Source organism: Hibiscus syriacus, unplaced genomic scaffold, assembly GCF_006381635.1.
Source record: "Hibiscus syriacus cultivar Baekdansim isolate YM2019G1 unplaced genomic scaffold, ASM638163v2 tig00117034_pilon, whole genome shotgun sequence".
Lineage (NCBI taxonomy): Eukaryota > Viridiplantae > Streptophyta > Magnoliopsida > Malvales > Malvaceae > Hibiscus > Hibiscus syriacus.
Genome location: NW_024063533.1, coordinates 10756112 through 10766448, shown reverse-complemented (window position 1 = coordinate 10766448; position 10337 = coordinate 10756112). Strand labels below are relative to the sequence as shown.

The window sequence follows — 10337 nt, the reverse complement described above, 5'->3', positions numbered from 1 at the left end:
GAAGAATGGTTAATACTAATCAATTAAAATAGTAGGAAACGTGTTACACTCATTCCCCATATATCCTTCCATACATGAGATATGGATGTCAAATTAAAGTTTTTTAAAAAAAACATTACATTTTAATATAATGCAAAACATTGCTTTAAACATGTTATACATTCCAATTGTTTGAAATTAAAAGCATTTAAATATTGTGATTACATGCCAACAAAATTTCAAAAATATATTAGATTATCTGATGTTACGGATTAGTCCACCTTATTTGATGATCACCACAGCTACAAAAGCACTCCTTACTCAGCTAATCTTTTCTTTGTCCTACGCGTGAGAAACAACACACGTTAAACATTTACTTAGTGAGATAATATAGTAAATAACTTTAAAGAATACATAAGTAGCTCATAGTTATTTAACTTCAGAAGAAACTATATCATCCATAGGAATTTGTTAAATCATTTGTATTACATCCAAACCTTAGTATATTATCTTTAATGTAATCTTTATTATGGCCAACATACTTCTCTTTAGCTCATTAAACTCAATTATGCCTATTTTCACGTATTAACACATCCATTTATGCATTTTAATATACATGGCATCCTTTCATGCCTTAATGCATCCTTTTCATTCATTTTCAATTATGACATCCATTCATGCCTTAATGCATCCTTTCATGCATTTTCAATTATGGCATCCGTTCATGCCTTAATGCATCATTTCATGCAATTTCAATTATGGCATCCGTTTATGCCTTAATGCATCATTTCATGCATTTTCAATTATGGAATCAGTTTATACCTTAATGCATCCTTTCATGCATTTTCAATTATGGCATCCGTTCATGCCTTAATGTATCCTTTCATGCATTTTCAATTATGGCATCCGTTCATGCCTTAATGCATCATTTCATGCAATTTCAATTATGGCATCCGTTTATGCCTTAATGCATCATTTCATGCATTTTCAATTATGGAATCAGTTTATACCTTAATGCATCCTTTCATGCATTTTCAATTATGGCATCCGTTCATGCCTTAATGTATCCTTTCATGCATTTTCAATTATGGCATCTGTTCATGCCTTAATGCATCCTTTCATGCATTTTCAATTATGGCATTCGTTCATGCCTTAATGCATCCTTTCACGCATTTTTAATTATGAATTTGATTTAGAGCAGTTCATACTCTAAAACTTATTCATAATATTCTTTTCATACTTATAAAATATCATAATCAATATTATAAAACATATATATAATTCAAACAATCTAAATTGAATATTCATCATCTCTCATACTTATAATAAAGTACTCACCTGGATTACCTTTCTTTGATATTCCAAATTCACAATTTGCTACTCCAGGAATTTTCCATTGCCTTTGGCTTTACTTGATTCAGGAGCTTGGTTCCGATCTACACAATTACCTATTAAGTACACATAACATACAAATGTTAGTATACTCCTTAACCTTATACTTTAACATATTAAAAACATCATTATCTCAATTTCTATAATAATTTCAACCTAATTAGTTGTTCCATGCTACATAGCTTTGATGTTTCATAGTATTGATACCCTTACTATTTTATCGATACTACTATACTATGGTACTGATACCCCCTTAAGGTATCGATACCAAAATTAGATTCGATGTTTGCATGGTATCGATACCCTTGCAATGGTATCGATACTACCTCAACGGTATCGATATTGATTGAATCAATATCGATACTGTACATCAAATTTGTCCTCCTTTTTACCTATAGTATCGATATTGTCCAAATTTTCCAGTTTTTAACCCGATTATTAGCTAAATGGGGACAAATTCCTTTATATTTACATCCCACAATGATATTTAACTCCTCTTTACTTATCCATACCAATTTCCCTTCATATTGTTTCATAGAACATCCAACATTTATCAAGAACATTAAATTCTAAGAATCACACCAATTCATCTAATGCTTCTATCCAATGCTTCTAATCTCTCATTGGCCTCTATGACAAGAAAAATTTACCATAAAACATCCATAAACCACTCCTATATTAACATATCATCTAAAAACTCATTTTCTAAAATCTTCATTATTTCCACGATTTGTTAGTTTTAATCTCATTTAATCATTCCTTATACTTCTATCCAACTCAAATCTTCAATAACCAACTTAACATAAAAAAACCATCAAATAGAGATCTTACCTTTAGCTAGGGTTGAAGGCTTTTTTCACGTGAAAGATGAAGAAGAAGATAGTGTTGAATTTCTTTTTCCTCTTCTCCTGATTTCTCTAATTAATATAATATAATAAATGAATTTTAAATTTATTTATATCCAAATACCCATAAATGCCCTTTTTAATCATTCCTCACTATAATTTAGTCTAGACTACTATTCCGACTCATTCTCATCTTTATCAATTAATCAATTTAGTCCTCAATATTTTTAGTTCCTTTCAATTTAATCACTATCCTATTATTTGGGGTATTATAAAAAGATTCTACCCAACATGGTATCTACCCTGACATGCTTTTATCAAATAGCAATCCTATCCATACATGTTTTCTACCCCCATGCTTTTTATTTACAAAAAAAATAATCCTAACCGCATGATATCTAATTTGCATGCTTTGTACGAAAATATAAAACTTAACTGCATACTTTTCTAGTTCTCATGCTTTTTGCAAAATAAATAAAAATTTTTGAGAAAAAGGTTAGAGTGAGTTCCCCCTTTTTGTGAATTTTGAAAAACCGCAAACATAAATTCCATATGAAATAGGCAGAAATTTGGTATTACTAACATGGTCCTCGAATTGTCCATTGCGGGTGCCCCCTTGAACCTGCCAGACCCGCGATCCTCACCCATTATAAGCTTAAACGGATCGAGTTCAATTCGAGAGGATGCATTTCCCCAATTCCATTCGAGGAAACTCGAAGTTTCACTCGTAAACATGAGGCATATGTATCCTAGAGGTTACTTGCTAAAGCACATGCGAAGAAAAATACTTTTTTTTACGTAAGCGTAGCATTCACCCCTACATACCGGGATAGAGCACAGTTGGAAGACTCTAAATATCAAATAGTTATGGCGTGTGTAAAGGGAAAGTCACAATCCTTTGTCTCAATCCAAGAACAAACCAATAAAAGTTAGAAATCTGAAACACGTAAATCAATCATATTAGTACGACCAATAAAAAATGTGATGTGATGCAAACAAAACTTAATTATCAAAATTTAAATATCATTCATATTTGTTATTTTCAACTAAAAAGATGGTGTATAATTGATTAAGGCATGACCCTCTAAAAAAAAGTCCCCAGCAGAGTCGTCAAACTGTCGAAACGGTCCTTACATCTTTTTAGAGCTATGGCGGGGAGCGATCCAACTTAATTTTACAAAACATTGGGTTTTAAAATAAAACAAATACATAGGTTTGGAGTCGTCATCGACCTTTAGGCTAGGTAGGTCGAATACTTAAAAATACCTTTTGAAATAATTTTAAGAAAAATAATTTTAAAAGATAAAAAAATTATTTGCGTTTAACCAGAAATTCATTTAAAAAATGATTCAGAATTCGGTTACGTCTAGGGAAAGATTAGCATCCCCACAATGCCCGAAATCGGTACCTAAGTTATTATACGTCATCTAAATATTGAAATTGGTAAATTCGAATAACATTTAAATTATGGTCCTTTTTAGAAAAAATAAAAAGGGATATTATTTTGTACAAATAATCCTCGAAAATACATTCCTAGTCAGTTAAGGGGGTATTTTATGGATTCCTTGTACAAAATAATATTACCATAAATTTTAGATACAACAAATACATAAAAATAAAAACAAATTCCTTTAACATAAAAGATATTATTTTATTTGAGCAATCCTTAGAAACACACTCCTTATCAGTTAAGTGATTTTTCTTTAAATTTCTCATATAAAATAATATAAGAAATTATTTCGATTTACAATAATTTATAAATATGTAAGTAAAGGATTAAATAATAAATGTGATAACTTTATGGATTAAATTATAAAACTACAAGAGATTAAGGCAACCCAAGTAAATATTTTATATGTTAGACACTTCAAATATAAATAAACCAATAGTATTATTTAGAATTAAAAATATTAAATTTGAGGATTAAACTATAAAATAATAAAAAATCCATGGCCATAAACAGAAACATCACGCCACCTAGGTAATAGAAATGTAATTTAACCGTAACTAAATTTCAGGATCAAAATGGAAATTATTAAAATCTAAGGATTAAATCATATATTACCCAAAACACGTATAAATAAAAGTAGTGACTAAAATAAAAACGGAATACAACTTGAAATCCAAATTAAAATAAATAATCATTCATTTCAATGACCAGAATAAGAAGTTACAAGACTTTAGGGCTAAAACGCAACTTATTAAAACTATGGGGGGGCTCTTACGTGATTTACCCCTTCCCCAAAACGCAGAATCCCTCCCTTTAAATGATGTCGTATGGGGAGGGATAAATTTACCCACCAAATGGCCGAAAGTGGACCAAAATTTCATATCTTCATTTTGTTTCTCTCTCTAAAAGGAGAGAAAACTCTGGCTTCTCTATACTTTTGTCGTCGAAGGGAGGCCGACAACCCCCGACCACCGTTCGCCGGAGTTCTCCGACGCTGTCTTAAAAATACCCCAAAATGAAGCTCTCCTCACCCTAAACTCAAAACCAAGCCTCACTCAACCTAAACCTCCCCCTAGTGTCCTAAATCTAGAAAAAATGAAGGGATTACCTTCGATGTCCAATGATCTTTCTCCGGCGATGGGAAAACTTGACTCTGGGTAGTAAGTTTCTTCTCTTCTCCCTCTTTTTTTCCTATTTTCTTTTCGAAAAGATCTCATGTTTTTTCTCTTGATTGTTGTGTTCGAATCTGTTGGCTCTTTTTTTTTTGTCTTGCAGGTGTGGGTTCCTTTTATAAGGACCCGAAGTCCACTCCTTGGACCGGCCGGAAGGAGGGGCTCCCTCTAAGTCACTGATTTATGGCGGTGGACAACTAGGGACGGCTGGGTGCATTAAATGAACCTAGATCTTTTTTATTTGGCCAGTGTGGTCCGACAATGATAGCGACGACGTCGGCTTCGGCATGATCAGCTACTCACGTTACGGGAAGTGAGTGGTGAAGCTCATGCATTTGGTCAGTGGCCTTTTGGTCTTTACTCGAGGCTAGCATGAGCATTAGGTTAAAACCCTAATTCTTGTCTAATCTGGACCATTGGATCCCTCACAAATCCAACGACTGAGAGCTAGCGGCACTGGGATTGAGATAGAACCTGATGCAGGGGGATCCGAGACAGTTGATGCTGAGCTGTCAGATTGCACGTTGATGGCGCTGAGATACCATGAGTTGGCAGATCAGCGCAAAGGCGGGAATTGATTGTGACATGTTCCTCATTGGGGTCGTTTTGAGTATGTTTCAGTCTTTTGGCCATAACTTTGGCTACAGGTGTCAGAATCGCGCATAAGACCCCAATCCGGAAATCTCTTTTCGACGCGCACGCTCTCCACGTGAGCTACGCTCCATGTGGCCTTTTTTTCAACCTCAAATTCTGCCGTTTTCCCCTCCGAATCACTAGATTTAGTTATTTTTTACTATTTATGGTAATATTTCGATTGTTAATTAGGAAGTCAATTTAAATCCGATTTAGGCCGGATTTTTGGGAGATTGCTTATTTTATTTCGAATTTCAATTTAGAGTGATTTTCGGGATTTTGCTATTTTTGGCAAAATTCGAATAAAGACGATTTTTTTGCTATAACAGTCCGGCTTGTGGACTGCTTTTTCATGGTTTTTGATTTTATAATATTTTATTAAACCCTAGAGACTTTTTTTCTCTGGTTTTTGGGCGAATTTTCTCTTGTGAATCGTCTGTCGGAGCTAGCCTACAGAATAATCACTATTCTGTCTGGCGTCAGAACCCTAATCGGGTTTTGGGTCTAGTGGGTTGGCTGTATTGGGCTTTGGGTTTTACTGTTGGGCCCGATTTGGATCCACCAGATCATCTGTAATAAAATTTAATAATTATTTAATGATAATAATAATAGGGGGCGAAAATCACTGTCTACACACTACAATTGTTAATATTTTAGAATTTATCATTGCTACCTAAATCTTCACCTCTAAAATTTATTTTAAAAAAATCATATTTTATATAAAATTTATTTAAGATGAACTGTTAACATATATAAGTGTACATCATTTATAAAACCGTAAAGATTGCAGCTATGAAAATTAAAAATGAAATTAAACAGGACAATAATATAACTGTTAAATCTAAATCTAACGTAAATGTTTACATATTGGTTAGAACAACAGGTTTTTCTTATCTACATTTTTTTATTAATCAATAAGTACATGATAATATATATTCATAAATAACTCTCAACCATTTGACATTTAATGCTCGTACCCTTAACATTTATGGTGTTCGAACCCAGAACCTCAAAAAATAACAACAGTTTCTTATCAACAATAAATAAATGGTAAGACATATTTGAATCAATTCACAATCATTAATAGTTTTTTCTTTTTTTCCCCACTAATCATAACCAACACAAGAACTAGGCCCTTTTTTCAGAGGAGCCACCAGGTTTATTTCACTTGTTAAAAGCTTCAATCATCATCTGCTACCTCCTCAGTTTCATCATTATCAATGAATTGGGTAATATACTCTTGAGCTTCCTCAAGTGCAGATTCTTGTGCATCAGCTGCGTACAGTATTTTCTTTATTGCTAATGCAATCTGCAATCGGTGTTTGGTATTCGATAAGCATACCATCCGAAAAACAGCATTATAAAATCACTCCGGTTGCACTGCTGGTACATGTTCGCTTCGATTATCATAATAAACACTATGCATCATATAAAGCAATTCATGCACACTAAAAGCAAAACAAGCCCTTACATATATTTATATCACCATATCAAGAGAGAGGAAGAGCCTGCTAGGATTAATAACATGGGATATTCAATAGCGGAAGATGTATGACCGAAGATGAACCCTTACCGGCTATGGTGATATGCATAATGTATGTATAAACTCATTTCGGAGAATTTATGATGTATGTGTACATGGGATATTCGAGAGCGGAACCCTACTACACAAGTAATGCATGAATACAGGCATGTATGATGTATGTATACACTCATTTCATAGAATGTGAAGTTGGGGGCTTAGCAGGAACTCTTACCGGGTGATTCTCCACTTGAGGGGTCTGACAAACTATTTCAATGTTCCGTAATTTGGCAAAGTAAAAATCTCTTTCCTTTTCTAAAAGGTCAACCGAGAGCTTCAAATCCGTAATCTGTACAAGAGCATGAACTAGTATTCAAACCGATAATATGATAAAATCAGAATCAAATATCGTTTTTCCTTGTTACAAAGAAATTGTTAAAGAGGAGCTATTCAGGTCAGACAGCTATCATTAGCACTAAAAGCATGGAGTGTCACTTAACAGTTATGTATATAGGTTAGAAGACGATAAAAGAAGCTAAGAAGAGTTCAAATGCGATTACCTCCTTGGACAAGGCCCGGACCTCGCTCGAAGCTGCTGCTACACCAGACTTCCCTTGCTTGGAAACTGACAATAAGCATCATACGGTGGTGACAACAGTCAGTGGCAAGCATGAAAAATATTGAAGAGGTTTAAATGCATATAAGATACAAATGGTTATAAAACGCAAAAGAAATCGCATTGCTTAAGCAGATCGATGTTTTTATTAAGGCCAGCTGCATCTCCAGAGGCAGAGTTATGGAGATGGATTGCTTCCAGAGATTTTGAGCGAGAAGCCTTCAAGTTCTTGTCTTTTCCAACTTTAAGTCTTCTTTCAACAGGATCATAATTCCTACGGGATCACATACAATAAATCAAATAAGCCAATCATAATAACATACTAATCATGTCAGTGAAGAACGATTCATAAACTGACAGGAAAAATAGCTTACTCATTCATGATTCCGCCATTTACAGAATCACAATACCGTTTCAGCCATTGTAAGAACTCCAAATTGTCCAAAGGTCGGTCTGCCTTTAACAAGTCTATTGACTTCAATATGCTGCAAATGGCAGAATTACGGGAAAACCATTAGGAAATCTAACTCATAGAGAACTATTCATGTGGAGGCATATGCTCAATTGCCAACAGCAATGAACAACACATGTTGACCTCAAATCTTAATTCATGAGAGGTGTAGCGTAAGCTTCAACTCCTATAAAAGTATCTAAATAGTACCATCCATTTTTATGCCAAAAGCAAAATTTTAGATATCCCACGATGGCATCATGATTCATGACTTTTTTTCTATTTTCCGACAATCTCGTTTCGGCCTACTACCGAAAGAAGTGCAATTCACATGAGAGCTAACCCACTCTCTGCTTCCCTTTTTTTAGGTTTTCAGTAACCCATATGCAAACCGATGTGATGAAGGATACTGAAGGTGCATTTCTTTAATTCTTTTAAAACGTGTAGTAAAAAAAACTAACAGACAAACTACATATGTTAGCCATTGAAAGAGATTTAATTACCTTGTCAATTTTCAACTTGTTGAATACTTCTTGCAGAACCTTGTAATTTTGGATCATATCATATTCTGTTTTTGCATCAAAATTCACCTGCATTCAATTAAAATCATGGAAAATGATTTTCACAAGGAAAATTAATTAAGAAAACAATGCAGGCACGATGAATAAAGCGAGCTAATTCACCTTGTACATTGGCACAGCTCCTGGATAGGTCATATCTATCAACTGACATTGTACAGCACCAGAGGCAGCCTAGAAGCAAATAGTTATTTAAACTGAAGATAAATAATGAATGTCAAGATATAAGAAAATACATTTAATAAAGAGTGGTAATATCATATTACATCCGCACGGCCTTCAAGATCAAGCTCGAGTCAAATACCTAAGTCAAGCTACAAAACAAACATGAGTTTCTCGTCTTTGTTTTGCAGTTTGACTTAGCTATTCGAGTCAAGTTTTATCGAGTAAGGCTACACAGATCGCGACAATTACAAAGGAAACCTCAAACCAACCATAGACTGAAATGTTAGAAATACACATATCATCACCCACTTTTGATCCTAATGTAAATTCCATGTGCTCTCATGTTATCCTAATTAAGATACCATCAAGCATCAAGCAGAGCAATATAATAACTTGGAAATAGACATAATAACACAATCATCTGGTCTCAGCATTATCCTAATCTACAAAAGCAAGCGAAGGAAGAATGTTCCTAAAATTATTTCTCGGCTTCTGGCTATATCAGAGGAATTACTGAAGTATAAATAAAAAAATTTCAAAATAAGGTTGGAAAAAAGGTAAAATTATTAACATATTATAAGTACCATTTCTCTACCATGGAAAAAGAACAAGGGAAACCCAACACTTTTCAAGTAAATCAAAGATTAACAAAAGAAATAAATTCAAACATCATGAAACCTTAAACAAAATTTCAATATGAAAATTTATTAGGATGGCCCAAAACAATCCCATTTTAATGAAGAAAAATATAAACCCATTTCAAAGCATTCTCTCCGTTCTCCATTAAAATTAACCAGAAAAAGGAGGCAAAAAGTGTTCATTTCTAGTAAGAACAAAATGAAACAATCCTACATTGGCATATACAATGCATGTGGAGGCCATCAAATTCAGAAAAAACAACAATAATTAATAAAGAAACAAGAATTACCCATAGAAAAGAATTATTTAGCATATATTATTAAAAAAGTTTACTTCTTCAATGCGAGAGAGATTGAGCTGAAGCCCGCTATTGATCCACGTTAAAATCTCATTTCTTCCAACAAAGTAAGCACTATCTATCATACCTATATTCGTCGCCATTTCTCTCTGCTTCTTTTTACAGCTATTGTTTTTATTTTTTGTTTGAGCTTAACAAATTATAAGCAAAAACAAAAACCAGAGAAACTGTGGGTATTAAGAAGGAAATATTAAGGCGAAATCCAAGGGGAGGGGCTTTTGAAAATGATTTTCAAATTTGGATTTTTGTTGAATTACTTAGAAAAAGAAAACTGAAAGAAGTGGATGGTTGAATTGAATTTTCAACGTCAAAACAGAAAGAAAGAATAAACAAGCGGCAATGGCAGGCACCGACTCTCTTTTATCGCGACAAATGGCAATTGCTCTTTTCTCGATAATCTAAATAAAAAGATTAATTAATTTAGTAGCAATGACGTTAAGGTATTTTTAAAAGTTAGGGTAAACTACTAGTTTAGTAACTAAACTATTATTATTGGTCCGTTTTAGTATCTAAATTTTAATTTTTTTTCAAAATCAT

General features: G+C 33.4%; 1 pseudogene; it reads right to left on the bottom strand.

Annotated features, from left to right (window-relative positions):
• Positions 1 to 6453: 6453 nt before the first annotated feature.
• On the bottom strand, positions 6454 to 10090 carry LOC120196442 (annotated as a pseudogene).
• Between the last annotated feature and the right edge of the window lie 247 nt (positions 10091 to 10337).